Below are 19,218 nucleotides of genomic sequence, written 5' to 3'. Positions count from 1 at the left end.
CTAGTCCTGACTTGACCGCCTTTCCCCCAGGGAAACCATCTTACACTTATGATGTTTTAGTTGCCAACGCTAGGGGGCAGGCACCACCACCACCAGTTCCACCACCCCAGCCTCAGCCCGAGGTGGCATTCTCTCCACCTCGTATGTCTCACTCCGTCCCTCATGTTGACTCTTACCCAGTTTGGGATCTTCAGAGTATAGGTCAGGCCTTACGACGTATAGAGCATTCCCATACTGACCTTAGGAGGATGGTGGGTTCCATATACCAGAGGTTAGGGTACCTAGAGAGGAACTAGGGTAGAGCTCTCTACCCTATGTACGATGACTATGCTCGTCGGGGCAACATTCCCGACGACGCTATCCACCCTGACTGGTTTCAGCCTCCACCCCAGGGATACGATAGGGATCCCACTGCCCATGGTATTTACACTGACTGTTCTTCCTTCTACGGGTACGGCCAGGACATTCCTTTCGGGGGACCGGCGGGGGGGGGGGGGAGTTTTCATGCTGATTATTTTGGTGGTAGCTCTTCTGGTGCAGGTGGTGCAGGTGGCAGTGGAGGTGCGGGTTTCGGCTCAATGGATGAGGATGATCAGGACTAGCTATGTTGGGCTAGTTCCCGAGCCAATGAGGACATTGTCTGATTCTGGCTTGGGGGAGATTTTGGATTTGGTATTTTTCTTTTCCTTTTTTCTTTTATTTTTGGTGTGTTTTCTTAGGTTAGATTTATTGCTTTCTAGGTTAGTTTTATTGCTTTCTTATATATGAAAAAAATAAAAAAAAAATTGAAAAATAAAAAAATCCAAAAATACGTTCCAATGAGTTGTAAATTATGCTTCCCTATGCCCCTTACTTGAGAAAATTGTTTTGATTCTTGGTATTTGATGATAGGCATTGTGGATTAGTTAATCATAATTTGATGTTTGATTGCCTTGGAACCTTAACATGCGTCAATTTTGTCCAACTACTTGTGAATATAGTGCTTGACTAGTTGATTTGGTTAGGAATGTGTGATAGTTCCATTGTTCCTGGTATGTCAATGAATTTGAGTATTGGTTTGTAACTATTAGTAATATTTATATGATTCATTATTATGCACATTGAGGAGGACGAAGGCATTTGTTCTTTTAGGTAGCCTCCAGATATTGTAGATACATTTGTTCCCTTCTTGCTACCCAATGTTGTTGCCTTGACCTTTTGTTGTTTTATTAGCCACATTACAAGCCTATTTTGCCCCATTGGTTACTAGTCCCAAGCTTGGTTTGGGGGAGCTATTACTGAGTGAGGTAAGGGAGTTTGTAGTGTGCTTATTATTTGCACAGCTTGGGTGGGTTTTTGAGAAGTAGTTTTGTTTTTTATCATGTTTATTTTTGATGAGTTTGAGAGTTATATTTTCTTGAAAAAATAAAGCATGATGTTATGAAAAAAAAGGAGAGAAGTTCAAGAAAAAAAAATGTAAAAAAATAAGTGGACTTCAAAAGAAAAAAATTGTTCAATGTTCAAATGTTCTAGTTGGAGGTTGATCGAAAGAAAAAATAATAGAGCTTCAATGGAAAATCCAAGTTTGGAAATAAAGTTTGTTTATTCACTCCACTTCATTATTATATTTTATGAGTGAATTGTAGGAGTTGGGATTGTTTATTATGATTGGAGTATATTTGGTTGATGTTAGAGTTGGTTATGTAGGAGATGTTGATCATTATTTATTTTGATCATGGGTTTTGATAGGATTTGGCTCCCTTAAGCATAGCTTTTCTCTCACTTGTTCCCAAATGATTCCTACCCTTTACCCTAGCCTTACATTACAAGATTTAAAGACCTTCCGACCTTTGTGCATAGAATTGTATGAATGTGAAAGTGTTGTTTATCAATGCAAGTTATGATTTGACATATTTCGAGTCGACTAGTAGGTTGAGCATTCATTTTTTTATACACACGAGAGTGTGAGTTGGGAGGGCATTGTTCACATAACGGGGTTGGATGGAGAGCGATCGAGTACATCTTTTATTTTCGCCACAAAAATGAGAGTTGAGTGCGTGAGCACTAGTCTGTAATTCTATATGCTCTTGTGGTTTGCTCTGTTTGACAATTGTTAAGGAAGATTGGTAATTAGAAGGATTTGATTGGTTGATTTTGAAACATGTCTATTTAATTTACCCTGGATCGTTTGTGCTTGATTTTTACTTTTGGGGTGAAGCATATTTATTGATTCATTGATGAGATCTTTGCTTAGGGACAAGCAAAGGTTTGGCTTGGGGGAGTTTGATGTGTCTATTTTATATAGTATTTTACCCCCGTCCCTTGGTCATAATTAGTAGTGTTTTTGGCTCTTTAGAGCCACTTTTATTACTAATTGGTGTTTTCTAGTGTTTTCGTAGATTTGGTTGACTTTTGCAGGGATTTATGCTTTTGGAGTATTTTCCCGAGATATTTTGGAAGCAATTACGAGCATTGGATAAGCACGACCAGATTTTATAGCCCAGGGCCGGTTAGAGCCATCGAACCGGTGATTAAGGGCTCGGTATGAGTGATACCGAGGCATTTGGACCGAGTATTCAAGACCGGAAGAGGAAACCCAGATTGGCCCGAAGACTTGGGGCCCAATCGTAGTCCAAATAGTTTCCCAAGTGAGCCGCCCGGCCAAAGAGGCTGGCGCCCGGAGGCGCGCAAGGCCGGGCGGGAGAAGCTAAGGTTGGCGCCCAGTGACGCGCCCGGCCGGGCGCGAGATTGGTATTAGAGAGTGAAAAAAGGCGCGCCCGATTGGGCGGTGCCTCGCCCGATCGGGCGCGTGTATTTATTAGGAGACGGTTAGCGTCGTTTTAGTTTGTTTTAATTTAGGATTTGTACGGAGTATATATACTCCTCCGTAATACGATTTTAGCTCTCTTCTCTCTCTCTCTCTCTCTCTCTCTCTCTCTCTCTCTCTTACTCTTTCTTTACTCTCTTAATTGTTCTCTTAGATTTTCTTTCCCTTAAACCTTTGTTCTTAATCTACTCTTAATTCCAGATTTATTTTGGTAACGATTTCTCTTCTATTAATCTTAGTTGTTTATTTCATTCCTTTAATCATGTCTTGCTTTATTACTTTGATTAGTTTAGTTTTTACCATGTGTGAGTAGTTATATTTCTAGGGTTCATGGGGATCCATGAATAATATGAAGGGGTAATTTATTGTTGTTAATTATCAATGCTAGATTAATTTCCTATTGATTGATTTAATGCTCTGTGACTAGATTAGGCCTGATCTTTTATGCATGAGTTTGACAATATTGATTCGAGATTCGACAGATGAGAATTGATGTTTAGGTCTAGTTTCAATAGGCAGATTAATTTATAAATGGTTAAGTCGAGATTCGAGAGATGAGATTTAATACCGGTAGATTAATTCTGTGATTCTAATACGTAGCGAAAGCCCTTTACGATCTGGTTAATTGATGCGTTGATGATTAACTATTATTGGTTTTTTATATTGCATGATAATTTCTTATTGAATTTTTTTAACGCTTTACAATTATGGCTTGTAAAAGTATAGCAATATTGAATTGATGAATCGAGCAGATGTTAATTTGATATTAAAGGCTATTTTCAATAAGAACTTAGATCTAGTAAATTGCGAGAGCCTGTTAGATCTATGTTGATTAATAAATTGCGAGAGCCTATTAATCATGTTATTTATGCAATGCCAATGATTGATTATTATGTTTTCCCCTAGAGTATTGTTTATTGGTGAACCTATGCCCTAGATCCTTTTATATATTGTTTTCTCCCTATTCTCAATCTTAGTAGTTTAGTTTCTTATTCAAATATAAATATTGATTACTTCATAATCTAGATTATTTTAGTTAATTAGGAATAGAAAGACTTGTTTCCCTGTGGAGATCGACCCTACTTCCCTATCTGCTTTAGTTAGAGGACTTAGGAATTATTTTTGATTAGGGGATACGACTTTACCCTGTCAAGAATCCAATTGATTGAAATCACCAACTAGAACAAACCTCCATCCCTTTAAATTTGTTCATGAGCTCATGTAGCTTATTCCACACATCCAAACGATTGCACGCATAAGGACTACCATACACACAGGCAATATAGTAGTTAACGTCTCCTACTAGATTAACAGAGCACAAGATTACAAAAGGGTGCACTTCTACCACCTGCATACACACCCTAGCCGACCAGCATAGGAACAAACCTGCCTTGCTGGCATCGCCATTGTACCCCGTACTACCTACAAATCCCATTTTACTGAAAATATTGTTTAAGCAGTCATAATTACATTTAGTTTCACTTAAGAAAATTACATCTAAATTAAACCTAGCCGAAAAGGACCTAATTACTGGGAAAATTGGGGAGTTTAGGTTACCCACTCCCCTACAATTCCAGCTTAACACGTTCATTTTCCACCCAAAAGGTTGTTGGCCATCCGCGCCTTCAACTTTGAGATCGGGATTCTCCTTGCTCGACACTTCTCCATCAGAATCCATTAGGTCTTCTTTTGCTGCAATTCGAAGCACTTGGATCCTAGTTGTAGATTTTCCCTCATCTACTTCCATAAACTTCTCCCACAAGTCATCATCTTTACTTACTCCAAACCTGAACTTGTCGCACACTTGCTGCACTAACTCCAATTTAACTCTCTTCCCTGAACTTTCCCCTAGCTCTTCACCACCTGCTGTTCTCTTCACCTGCTGCCCATTAGTGTTAAAAACCTTCTTTAGACCCTCTTCTACACACGGACTCCACCCCTTGTGGCCCCTTATTAGTAAACCTCCTTCCCTTCCTCCTTTTGGACAACATTTTCTTTTCCTCATGAGTGTAAAAATGCTGCTTGAAGTTAGAGGACTCTTTACTAGACTCAATTTCCAGATTAGTTAGGTTCAACACAGGAAGCATTGACTCAGAAGAGATCGATGAGGGAGCTGTGTTAAAAGACTCCACAGAGGTGGAAGAGTTCACAACACTCTCTAAAGTAGGATTTTCATCTTTCCAGTCAGCTGAGAGAGAAGGGGAAACGACTACTGCCACGCCTTTTATCTTTGGCCACTCATGAGCTGGGTTTTTTTGAGAAGTTTCAAGAATGTCTAAAGATGGTTTTGGTGGAGATTGTGCCATGAATGTTTGAAGGGATACGCAGGAATGAGAAGCTTGGTAGTTACGGTAGGATTTTAGTTCCTCTTCATTCATCATCTCCCTAGAGAAAAAAAAACTCAATAGTCCTAATAATGGGATCAATTAAAATACTTTTGGGGAGAAAGTAGTCCAAGAAGGGGTTGATAGTGTAGTTTCTGTTTGTGGGGTTTAGGTTAACTTTGTATTCTTCCTTATTTTCCATATTTGTAGTAAACAAGAAGGGATGGAAAAAGACAATTGGTGGTTGGGGTTTAAAGAGGAAGGGGGGAGGAAATCTGTTGGTGGGGCTTTCAAACAAAAACATCGAGGGGTTACCATTATTTAACAGAGAATAAACGAATATCTCTACAACACTGAGAAGAATTTACTCCAGGTGGTTGAGGAATTAATAACAGGGGATAGCTGAACAGAGAAAATAGGGAGAAGGGAGTAATGAGAAATTGGGTAAGGGAGAGCAAACTTCCAGTTGGAATGCATATCTTGCAGCTCAAATTTTGAGTCTCGAGACTCCTTATGTGGCACTCTACTAGCCGTACTCACAATGAAGTCAATAGGGGTCAAAGAATTTTGGTCAATTTGACCAGAAAGACGATCAGGTTTCATTAAGACGGTAGTTAGAGGATAGGAAAGGGAATTGGTACCTTGTAAAATCGCTAAACTCCGTTCCTCCGTAACAACGTTTTGGTGCTCAACCCCTCTCTGATGTGTTTCGGTATTAACTTCTTATTTTTGTTATTTGAACATTGATGCACTTTTATATTGTAGATGTCGTATGACTTTTAATTAATGAATTATTTTTGCTATTAAAAAAAAACTTCTTGTTTAGGGTAAAAATACCCTAGACACGTGGACCAATGAGAGGAGGCCACGTGTCGAGTTCAGGATGACCCATGTGGCTTAATATCCTCTTGACACGTGGCACCCTTAGATACGTCAATGAAATGGCGGCCTTCAAGGGCCCAAATCCCAAGAAGCGCCGTAAAACGGCGCAACCCACTAAAATCTAGGTCAAGTGACCTAGATGGGGGCACATTCTCCAATGACCCTATAAATAGGGAGATATTTCTCCATTTTGAGGACACATTCAATCATTTATTACACCTACATTCTCTCACATCAGAGAAACACTTGAGCTTGGAATCCAAGCAGATCCCCACCTAAATTTCCGTACTCTTTATTCCCTTTCAAGTTACTAACTTGATCGTCGGAGGCGGAGCTCCTACCACCCGGAGTCTCCGTTGTTTTGCAGGTACAACTCAGCCGGATCAGACTTCGTGGCGTAACTCTCTCGAGGGACAAAATCACCCAATACATTTGGTGTCGTCTGTGGGGAGAGTACCTCGAAGATGGTTCAAGAGTCTGTACCACCCCCTAACCGTCTGGGCGATGACCCAGAAGTTTTTACAGACCAGGAGGATGAAGACCCTCAGGTCGAAACCTATACAGCCGATGATGACTCTCTCATAACCAAGCGCATCCGGCCCAGAGACACTCTGGAGCGGGGTGCCTCCCAGGCGGGTACAAATCGACCCCCTGGGCAGCCGGAAGGGGAAACCCATACGGCAGCTGGATCAGCACCTGTCACCCGAAACGAACTCATGAGATTCATGACAAGTTTCAAGGGTGAAATTAAAGAACTGACCACTCAGAGCCGGGCTGGCCCAAGTAGGGGTCAGTCGGCTAAAAAGACTCCTCTGGAAAAGGGGAAGTCAGTTAAAGATCGGCAGCCAACTCCTCATCTAAAGGAGAAGGCAGCCGGGACCATTGATTGGTCCAAAATTCTTCTTCCTAAGAGGAATACCAGCAATACCCGCCGGACTCAATAGCCGGTGGGAAGTTAAAAATCAACTCTTGATGCCCGGGAAATCATCAATCGGAAGAGAAATCAACAGTTGTCTGAGTCGGCTTCCACGTCGAACTTTCCTGAAAGCTTCAACAACACCTCTGCAGGGAATGCACTTTCCCTGCATGAGAGCCAGACAGGCGGCAATACCGTTCATTTTGGCCCTCTGATGATTGGAACTGTACCGTATGTACCTACTCAGGTCTACGGTCAGTATCCCCCTGACTTCATGCAGCCGGCCTTCTTCGGAGGTCAGGCGGCATATAACAATGTCCAGCCACTGGACTGACAGCTTCGTCTGCTCCGCCTGGGTGAACAACCTTCTGCATTCACCCGGGAGATAACCGAGGCTCCACAGCCGGCCAAGGTTAAAAATGTGTTGGTAGGTACCTATGATGGTACCACCAACCCGGAAGATCACCTCATGGCATACACCAACCTCATGTACTTACAAGGGTTGGATGATGCCACTTGGTGTCGATGCTTCCCGGCTACATTGAAGGGCATTGCCCAACAATGGTTTGACAACTTGCCAGCCGAGTCCATTGATAGTTTCAGGAAGCTTGCCTTCCTGTTTGCTTCCAACTTCTCAATGAACATCCCTGCTAAGAAAACAAGTCTTGACTTGAGCACCATTAAGCAGGGAGAGAGAGAAGGGTTGCGCTCCTATGTCAGGCGGTTCAATCTGATCAGAATTCAGATTCAAGGACTGTCTAATGAGGTAGCTTTTACAGACTTTTTTAAGGGTCTAAGAGACGGGTCGACCTTTAAGTTCGATCTAGTCAGAAAAGGGGCTTTCACTTTACAGGCGGCCCTGAGGGAGGCGGAAAGCTACATTCAAGCAACCGACCTCTGCTCGCCTAGTAACCAATCGAACTCCAGGAAGTCTGACAAGAAGAAAGACAGCCGGCCTGCTCAGCTGGCCAAAAAGAAAGAAGAGAGCAAGAAAAGAAAAGAAGTCTGGGTGGTTAGTGACTCTGACCAGCCGTCCCAGAAGAAGAAGAAAGAATTTAAACCATACGTCCCTAAGTACGAGTTTAACAAGGACTGCAACTCCATCCTCATGGAAATTAAGGACCGGTTGTCCCTAGAGAAGCCGAATCCAATGAAAAGTTCCGTTCAATCAAGGAACAAAAACAAATTCTGCCAATACCATGAGGAAGTTGGCCATGACACCAATGACTGCTTCAGCCTTCAACGGGCGTTGGACCGTCTGGCTGACAAGGGGATGTTAAAGTCCTACATTTATAAGTCCAAAGGGGCTAATAAGAAGAACCCGGGGCAGTCGTCAAAGACACCCCAGCCTGCTAGTAGTTCGGACACTGACAAGGAGCCGGTCTACACAATAGCAGGCGGGTTCTCATGCGGTGGCCCTACCATCCGGGGCACCAAGAGCCATCTTCGAAAGATGGACAAAGATGATGATGAGAAGGCGTCTACAAGCTCCTCCTTCCCAAACGTCTTGATCACTGAGAAGGATAGGGGCAGCGTTCACCGTCCGCATGATGATCCGGTCGTCATTGAATGTAAGGTTGCCAACCAGCTGGTTGGACGGATCCTTATTGACACCGGCAGCTCATCAGACATCATCAGCCTCTGGTGCCTGCAAAAGCTGAAATACAATGACAGCAGCATGCATCCGGTTACCCACCCCTTAGTTGGTTTTGGGGGTGGAATGGTTTACCCAGTCGGAAGGGTTCATTTACCAATCTGGGCGGGTGAGAAAGGAAAAGGGCGACACTTGGTCGTCAAGTTCTTGGTCGTTGAGGAACTGACCGCCTATAACATTATTTTGGGCCGGCCAACCCTCAACGAAGCCAAGGTTGTAATCATCCCCTCCCTCATGCTCATCAAGTATGAGAGGGATGACAGCTCTGTTGGTTCCTTAAATGGGGATCAGAAGACGGCCCGGGAGTGCTATCTCTCAACCGTCAAAGATACTGTGGCCCCAGACGGCCAGGAACCAATAGACCTTGACAATGTCAAGGATGCCGACCCAGTACCAGCCCCACCAGCAGCCGAGAAGAAAAGAAAGGCACCTCTGTTGGTGGAGGTGAAGAAAGAGAAAAAATAGCAATCACTGACCGGTGAACGGTCAGATGAGCTCCGTCCCCAACCGGCTGGTGAACATATTGATATACCTCTGGACGACAGCCGTCCGGAGCGTACTGTGAAGGTTGGGACGGTTGCTTTTGCTAAGTTGGGGGCAGACTTGCACCTTCTGCTGAAAGAATTCAAAGACATTTTTGCCTTTGAAGTGGAAGAGATGCCAGGTGTCAGCCCGGATCTTGTTGTTCACAAACTCGCCGTGGACCCTAAAAAGAAGCCCATCCGGCAAAAGAAAAGAAATCACGGTGAGGAAAGAAGTCAGGCGGCAGCTGCCGAAGTTAAAAATCTGTTGGACGCTAGGTTCATTCGGCCATGTAATTTCCCCGACTGGGTGGCGAATGTTGTGCTTGTAAAAAAGCCGAATGGTACCTGGCGTATGTGTGTTGATTACATAGATCTCAACAAGGCATGTCCCAAGGACAGTTATCCGCTTCCTAAGATCGAAAGTCTGGTCGATTCGACAGCCGGACATGCCTTGATGAGTTTTATGGATGCCTACTCCGGCTTCCATCAGATACCCTTGTGGAAGCTAAGAAAGATCAAGAGAAGACGGCCTTCGTCACTGATCAGGGGTTATTCTGTTATACTGTGATGTCGTTTGGCTTGAAAAATGCGCCGGCTACATTTCAACGGATGATTAATACGGTCTTCATTAATCAAATTGGGAGGAATGTGGAGGTGTACATTGATGACATGATAGTCAAATCCAAGCAGCAGGCAGATCACCTTGCTGATCTCCGAGAAACCTTCAACACACTCAGGCGGCATAAGGTTATGTTAAATCCTAAGAAATGCGTCTTTGGTGTTGAGTCTAGGAAGTTTCTCGAATTCCTGATTGATTAAAGGGGGATAGAGGCTATCCCCGAGAAGATACAGGCGGTAATTGACATGAAGTCACCCCGCACTGTCAAGGAAGCACAGAGACTAACCGGTTTCCTGGCGGCCTTGGGGAGATTCCTTAGCCGGTCAGGTGACAAATGCCTTTACTTCTTCCAAGCAATCAGGAAGAAGACCAGATTTGAATGGGGGGATGATGCTGAGGCGACCTTTCAACGGCTGAAAGAACACTTGCACTCTTTGCCAAGGCTTGTTAGTCCACTGCCTAAAGAGATGTTATACATGTACCTAGCCGTCTCAAATCATGCCCTCAGTGCCGTTCTCCTTGCTGAGAGAGACGACATTCAGCTCCCGGTCTATTTCATTAGCCATGTTCTAAAAAATGCTGAGCTCCGGTACCCCATGGTAGAAAATTTTGGCCTTGCTCTATATATGGCCTTCAAGAAATTGAAGCCGTATTTTCTGGCCCATCCGGTCGTTATTTACACCGACCAGCCCCTCAAGCGGCCAATGTCTACCTTGGAATCATCCGGCAGAATGCTGAAATGGGCTATTGAAATGCAAAGTCTTGAAATCACTTTTGAACCTAGAAAGGCAGTGAAAGGTCAGGCGTTTGCAGACTTCATTGTTGAAATGACACGGCCGGTGCAACCGGACAACATTGACCAGGTTTGGAAAGTGTATGTAGACGGAAGCTCAACGAAGAACGGCTGCGGTGCAGGAATTATATATGAATCCCCTGAGGGGGATATATTTGAATATGCACTGCGGTTTAAGTTTCAGGCCTCAACTAACGAGGCAGAGTATGAAGCCATGCTAGCCGGAATTCGGATGTGTAAGGCAGCAGGGGCAACTAAAATTGACAGTTATTCTGATTCACAATTGGTCGTTAGCCAGTATGAGGGAAAATATGAGACAACTCATCCGGCTATGATCAAATACCTTCAGGAAGTCAAAGAAGAGGCTGGGGCACTTAAGGAATTTCGTCTGAATCAAGTGCCTAGGTCGGATAACAATCAGGCGGATGCGTTGTCCAAATTGGCTTCATCCGCCTGCTGTGATATGCCTCGGTCGGTCTTTTGGGAAGTTCTTGAAAAGAGAAGCATACATGAAGAGCCCATTGGAATCTTAGACCGAAGCTCTACCTGGATGGATGGCATCCGGGCATATTTAGCAGACGGCAAACTCCTTGATTCACCACAGGAGGTAGCCGTCATGAAAAAGCGAGCAACAAACTTCGAGTTGAAAAACGGAGAGCTCTTCAAGGCGGGTTTCCTTAAACTTCTATTGAAGTGTGTTACCCCAAAAAAGGGGAAAGAAGTTCTCGAAGAATTGCATGCTGGGTACTGTGCCTCTCATATAGGCGGCAGGTCCCTAGCCGCCAGAGCCAGGCGGCATTACTTTTGGCCTACTCTTGAAGCAGACGCTAAAGAGTTGGTGAAGAGATGTGACAAGTGCCAGAGGTTTGGCCAACTTATTCACCGCCCGGCTACTGATCTGGCGGCAATCCACAGCCCAGTTTCATTCGCTAAATGGGGCATGGATATCTTGGGTCCCTATACGCCTGCTCCAGGCGGAAAGCGCTACAATTTGGTGGCTGTGGACTATTTCACCAAGTGGGTAGAAGCTGAGCCGGTTAAGAACATCAAGACAAAGGATGTCATCTCTTTCATCTGGAAAAACATCATCACCCGGTTTGGGGTACCCATGTCTATGGTATTTGATAATGGCCCTCAGTTTGAGACCCCCCAGCTCAAGACTTGGTTGGGAGATCAGGGTACCTCACACTGTTTTGCATCAGTCGGCCGACCCCAAGCAAACGGCCAGGTTGAAGCCTTCAACAAACTCATCTCAGACGGCATAAAAAAGAAAATTGAAAGAGCCGGTGGTTTATGGGCAGAAGAGTTAATTCATGTCCTATGGGCCATCCGGACTACTGCTAAAGGGGCAACTGGAGAAACCCCATTTCTTATGGTATACGGTGTTGAAGTCGTCTTGCCCATTGAGCACTACGAGCCGACTCTCAGAGTCATGCTCTATGATGAAGAGGCAAATTGGGAGGCCATGCGGCTGGCATTGGACTCCCTCCCAGAACGCAGGGACAACGCTGCCCTGCGCCATGAGATATACCGCTTGAGAATGACCAGAGCCTACAACAAGAAAGTGCACAAGCGTCCTTTGAAAGTTGACAACTTTGTGTTGCGAAAAATGGAGGCAACCAGTAGGGCCAATGAGGTTGGAAAGCTAACCCCTAATTGGGAAGGCCCCTACCGGATTTATGAAGAAGTCAGGGACGGCACCTACCGTCTGGAAACCCCAGACGGCCGCCGCCTGCCTAGAACTTGGAATGTAGATAACCTAAAAAAGTACTACTTCTGAGAATGTAAATTTTTTGTAAACAGTGACTCAATTAACGAGAATTAAGACTTTGTTTGCAAAATTGTTTTGTTGTTTTTTATTATCCGCCTGGGTAATACTCAGACGGATTCTTCATTTAACTAACTAAGTTTGATACTTAGTAAAGGTTATAACTGCTTGACCGCCTGGGTAATACTCAGACGGATCCTTTGTTTATCTAACAAGTTTGACACTTGGTGTAATAATTGTCTGTCCGCCTGGGAAATACCCAGACGGACTCTTCGTTTAATTAACTAAGTTTGATACTTAGTGTAATCCAATAATTTCTTGTCCGTCTGGGTAACGCTCAGATGGACTGTTTCTTTAACAAACTAAGTTCGACACTAACGTAAATTCACTTTTGTAATAACGCTCGGCCAATGGTCCGATTAAAAACTGGGCACAAAAACGCTTAGTGGCTATACAACCGGTCTCAAACAAGACCAAAAGGCCAAAATGGCCGGATGGTTGCTTATCTTATAAAATCGCCAGTCCCAACATGGACAAAGGCGTCCGGCGACACCCCTCCGGGTGCAATCGTCGCAGAGAACAGACTATTCTTCGGTTCTACGTACCTACGCAGACGACGAAAATTGAACGACCAAATTGATCAACTCATAGCCGTCTGACCAGAATAATCCATTAAGAACGATTAAGTTACCGAATACCGGGTGCCCTGCAGCATCAGTCGGTCATCGGTTGAAGTTCTCACTTAGGTTATTTATTCCAAAGTTGTACTCACTCTCCCTATGGGAGCAAAAGATTTTGTGTAATGGCTATGTGTTCACCTCAGACGGAATACAACCGCCTGGATAAGAAGCTCAAAGCACCCGCTCTAATGGCCGGTTGTGCACTTGGTTTGGGGCAATCACCACTGTGATTGATTGGCCTAAAAACACTCCATACTTCTCCTAGTATCAAGTGTTTTCAAGCCAATCAATCAACTTGAAATAAAACCAACCACACAGCCGCCCAGGGGCAAGAGCACCCGGATCGCAAATTGCCGCATGCTTTTTTAGGTTAGGCAAAATATTAAAGAATTGCAAACAGATGCAAAATTCAAGTTTCAAATGGAAAAATTCAAACGCAAACATATATAAACACCGACTGAGTCGGAATACTTCATTAATATTAAAAATGGCACAAAGGCCAGAATAAATGTTAGCCGGAATCACATCCGGTGAAGAAACCAAAAATTAATTGTTGACTCAACCCCATGGTTGGTAAAGATACAAGATTACACGGCATACAAGCCGGTAGAGAAAATGGTTGGCATACTGCCGCAGAAGTTGGGGAGGCCCGCCTAAGGCTGAGGTTGATGCTGCTGCTCCGGCTGAGTCTGGCTGGTTTGGCCTTCGTCATGCTCATCCGCCGCTGGCTCCTCGTTATCAGAGACGTCATATCCCTGCTCAGAAGCCCAATCTTTGAAGCGAGGCGGTGGAGCATCACCCAGTAGCTGGGCATCATACACCTCAGTGGCGTTATCATACCTTAGCTTATAGACCTCAAAGTCTATGTCTGGGTAGAGGAGGCTCCAAGTGATCTTCAGCCAGGCCAAGTTATCACGCTCATTCTCCTCCGTCAGCCGTTTTTGCTCTTGGGCTAGCTCGTCCGACTGCTTGTTTCGCAGATTGACAAGCTCAACCCCCAGGCGGGAAACGTCTGCTCGGATTTGGGTGTTTTCCTTATCAGCATCCTCTAATGCCTTGAGGTCTGACTTGGCATCCTTTAGTTGCTTATCAAGATCATCAGCCCGGCTGTTAGCTTCGTCGTTCGCAGCCGTCAAACTCCGGATCAGCTCATCCTGTTTCAACTCTACTGCTTTAATCTTTAAATCACACATATAATTAGCATATTCAGCAGAGTTGAGGTTTTCAAGGGCCCTCCGTTTGGCGTCATTTACCTCTTCCTGTTTCCGCCTGAAGGGGCCCCGGAGGCCATCCACTCTCAGCATCACCTAAGAAAAGAGCAACCGAATTATGAGTTACTTAGTAGAATTAAAGGTAAAAAATATCAAGGTTGTGGGATTCATTACCTCAGCCAGTTGACCCATTATCCGGTCGAAGTCCACTACCTGCAGATCAGGTATGGAGTTCTTCTCTGACCGGGTGAGGGTCCTCACCATCCGTTTTGCAAAGCCCACAAGATCCGGCTCATCAGATGTCAGATCTGCATCAAAAGTAGTACTCTGTGAGAAAGAGGCAGCGTAGTTGGCATTCATCCGTTGCCGGCTGCTGACTGACCCCCCAGAGGGATCAACCTTAGTCTTGATTCTCATGAAATCAAGTGGCCAAGGTATTTCAATCCGTCCCTTACCTTGTGTATCCGGATGGGGCTCAGGCTTCTGCTCCTCCCCAGGTGTTGCCGCACCGGCTGCAACATTGGGTGGCTCGCCACACTTCGATGCCGTAGAGGCATCCGACGCTTTCTGCTGAGAGCGTTCTGAGTTTTCGCTCAGAATCTTCATCGCAGCAGGTGATTTTCCCCCGGTCGTTGTACGACCGGATTGGGCAGAAGATTGTTTCTGGGGAGGGGGGTCCTTCCTTGCGTTCTTCGCAGCCGGAGTTTTCTCCAGATCGTCTCCTTGCCTTTTGAGAAGCTTGGAGAAGGATCGTGGAATTTTATTGGCGGAGTCCTGAGAAACGAGCAAGGGTAAGTGTACCCAACTAGCAAAATGTAAAAAAAAAAAAAAAAGAAATATATATGTAAATGCATAGAAAGTCAGGCGGTCTTACCCCACCTTTCTTGGAGTCCTTGGCTTCGACGGCTGCCTTCTTGGCAAGTGCAGCCTCTTTGCGCAGCAGCGCCGCCGACTTAGCCGGAGTCTTCGCCGGGTCGACCATTCTCAAGGTGTCGGCTGCATGAACAGAATTCATGGTTAGAGGAAATTATGACAAGTTTGAAATATAAAAATAACAAGCATTCCGGATGTAAAGTATTCTACCCTTGGGAAACATGGTACTCAGCCCGCAGGCGGACAAGAAGCACTCGTCCTTGAAGAAGTCCGGATGGGGGATCCAGTTCTTGGGAACTATGATGTGAGTCCCATCCCCCATGGGCTCAGTTGTTGTTTCAAAAAATCCCGGCTCTATTATTTGCTCCCGGGCCTTAGTAGATAGCACCGGGAGAGGGCACTTCCTGCCTAGAAGAGCCGGCTCAGTGTTGTACCGGGCTACCGGCGCAGTGTTCGGTTATGTCTCAAAGTGGGGGACGAAATCAAGTAAAACTTGTCCTTCCACCCGGACCATTTGGACACTTTGTCCAAAGTCATCAAATATTGGGGCAAGGTAGTCAGAGTATACCATGCCCCATGGCCGCCTGGGGCCTTGCTCAAATAGTGCATGTGAGCGAAGGCGGAAAAGCTAGGGTTTATATTTTGGAACTCGCAGGCGGCAATGTAGCTTAGAATGTTCACCCACGAATTAGGGGTGAGCTGCCAAACCCCTACATCGTAACCCTTCAGGATTTTCCTAATCCCGGGGTAGAGGGGGAACCGGAGGCCGGCTTCGATGACCGCCTCGTAGCAGACGAAGTAATGGTCTGCATTGTCAATATCATCGTTCCAGGCCATTACAGCGTCAGCTAGAGGAACGATGATGTCCCAGCCCCTTCCCAAGGGGTGCTTTTCTTTGAAGGCCCTAAAACCGCTCTTGAGGAGGGCAATGTTACCCGGCAGCATCCGGGTCCGTTTGGGGTTGGGGTTGTCAGCGACCTTAGGCGCCTGCTGATAGTCAGCCGCAAAATTATCTCGGTCAGAGCCAGAAGATTCGGCCCTTAATCCTTGGCCGGCCTCAGCATCGCCGGCTTCATTAGTGGAGGCGGCTCCCTCGCCGCCTACCTCTCGTACCCCAGAGCTCCCGGAAGTAGAGGGAGCCTCTTCATCGGAACCACTCTCTTCCAAATCCCTCTGTTCCCCGTCAGGAACAACCTCATCGACTGGCACTTCCATAGTGCGCCGGCTCCTAGACCGTCTGGCCGTTTGTTTCGTTCTGGCCATTGTGTCCTGCACAGACACAAAGAGGGAGGAATTCGGAGATGAGCATATCGGTTCCGACAGTCCAGAAAAGGCACCCCCTGTTCTAGACTCAGCCGTCCCAGGGGACCGGCTGAGTGTCCTAGGCAGTGCCGAGTGTGTGGATTGAGAACTCATTTATATTTTCTAAAAAAAAAACTAGGTATACAGGTGGAGAAAAAATTGTATACAAGTTGAAAAGGAGAAAAGCTAAAATGGTACAGGCGGTTACCTTACTTTTACTCTGAAAGCTCTGAAAACCGCTACAGCCGGTAAAACCGGGTGTTGAACTGCTAGCACACGGAAACTTGAACTTGTTGTGATGCAGACGGAGGCAGAGGATTTCTCTCTAGAAGCTTTCTCTTTCTCTCTCTAAAAAGTCAAAATAAGCGTAAGGTGAGAGAAAGAGGGGGGGGGGGGGGTAAACTTCTATTTATAGAAGGTGAAAGCGGGGGGAAAACTTTAATTTGAAATTCAAATTTTTACCCGTTACTGTCCACCTTTGAAAGGTGGACACGTGTCACAGGCCCCACGTGATATGCACGTGCGTCCTGTGAGGGGCAAATGTTTAGGGTAAAAATACCCTAGACACGTGGACCAATGAGAGGAGGCCACGTGTCGAGTTCAGGATGGCCCATGTGGCTTAATATCCTCTTGACACGTGGCGCCCTTAGATACGTCAATGAAATGGCGGCCTTCAAGGGCCCAAATCCCAAGAAGCGCCGTAAAACGACGCAGCCCACTAAAATCTAGGTCAAGTGACCTAGATGGGGGCACATTCTCCAATGACCCTATAAATAGGGAGATATTTCCCCATTTTGAGGACACATTCAATCATTTATTACACCTACATTCTCTCACATCAGAGAAACACCTGAGCTTGGAATCCAAGCAGATCCCCACCTAAATTTTTGTACTCTTTATTCCCTTTCAAGTTACTAACTTGATCGTCGGAGGTGGAGCTCCTACCACCCGGAGTCTCCGTTGTTTTACAGGTACAACTCAGCCGGATCAGACTTCGGGCGTAACTCTCCCGAGGGACAAAATCACCCAAAACACTTCTTATTTTTCCTTTTAATTTGGTTTTTTAATTTTCCTTCCATTCTATAGCTTATATATTAATACCCTCATAATTTGATCATTAAATCTCCCCAAATTTCTCATGTATACCATTTTCACCAAATTATCCTGAAAGATAAATTAGGGTTTTGGTCTTCTGTTTACTAAATATTTTCCTTTTTACTAATATTCTAACCCCCCCCCCTTTTTTTTTTGTTTGTGTAACGCGACTCCCCTTGTCTATCTATTACCTCTATTAATTGTTTTGTGCAACTTTGGGTATTATTTGTAAGATATAAAATATTCCAAAGTTGCACATAACATTTAACGGAGGTAGTATACTTTATTATATAATAAAGTAATCACCGGATGGCATAATTTTATGAAAAATTTTCCCTCCAAAATGCCATTTGTTTAAAAAATAATTATAATATAAAAATTAAAATTAAAATTAAAATTCTTTTTAATAAATTTTATCAATAACTTAGGCCGTGTTTGGTAGTAGCGTTTGAGGTAGCGGTTAGCGTATTGACCAGTCAAAACACTACTAGAAAAAATTTGAGAGTGTTTGGCAAAGTAGCGATTAGCGATAGAGGTAGCGTATAGGTAACTTTTCTCAAACGTTAAAAATAGTAGCGTTTAGAAGTAGCGGGTAGCGTTTGACAATTTTTTTATTACTTTAAATTTTTAAACAATATTTATATGAATTTTGATATATTTTAGTATTGCAACCACTACTTTTACCAAACACTCATTCCATCAACCGTTACTTTGACAGCTAACCTCTAACCACTACTAATTGACCGCTACCGCTACCTTAACAACTACCCGCTACTCGACCGCTAAAAGCTACCCGCTACCGAAACTTTTTGCCAAACAGGACATTAATCTATAAATATAACTAAAGTAATTACCGTTGATGTCATGACTTTCCACATGTCAACCTCTTATAAGAAAATTTTCCGCCAAAACTAATAATGACATCATTATATTTTTTTTTCAACATAAATAAAAATTTGAAAATGGTAAATTAATTATACATTTTCCTAACAGATTTTATATTAAATTGACTAATTATGCAATTTTCATTGGAGAAATTAGAGGAAGGTCGAACTATTTCATTTTCTCTCCTGCTCCGTACATTTTATACATATTATATGAATTGAGGTTTCCACTCTTTATTAATTTCTCAATTTATTAAATTTTGCTTAAATTATTTGTACTACGTACATATTACACACAAAAAAAAACTAAAAAATATAGTTAAAATCGTAAATAATGTTAAAATCGTGCATCACACGAGCCTAATCTATTTAATACTTAAACGGACACTGGGAGTGATACGTGTCACATCCTGGTGCTGTTTTTTCCCTCCAAAACTCCCTTTCCCCTTTTAATCCTTTTTTTTTGTTTGTTTGTTTATTAATATGATTCTATAATAATATCATTCCAAATCTTTTATATTATCTTTAAGACAAATTTATATTCATTTTTATTTGGTGTTCATAATTATTCTATATAAATTTACCTAAATAATTATTTCAACTCTTTCAAAAAAAAAAATTATAAAAACTTTTGTATACATCCGGTTTACACTAATATTAGTGTACATCGAGCAGTATAAGGGTAACTTTTAGCCAATTTTAGGGTAACTTTTTGTCTTTTTTTGGGTAACTTTAAACATAATACAATTTTTATATAAATCAACAACAAGAAAAGTTTTATAGAGGTAATTTAATTACATTCAATCACTAATAATTGATTTTTAGTCATTTAAAATGTGATTCGTTACTAATAAAGCGTAGATAATTTTTATTTGAATTTGGTTACT

This window comes from Chenopodium album, chromosome 3, assembly GCF_948465745.1.
Source record: "Chenopodium album chromosome 3, dcCheAlbu1.1, whole genome shotgun sequence".
Classification (NCBI taxonomy): Eukaryota; Viridiplantae; Streptophyta; class Magnoliopsida; order Caryophyllales; family Amaranthaceae; genus Chenopodium; species Chenopodium album.
This window is presented reverse-complemented; position numbering follows the sequence as displayed.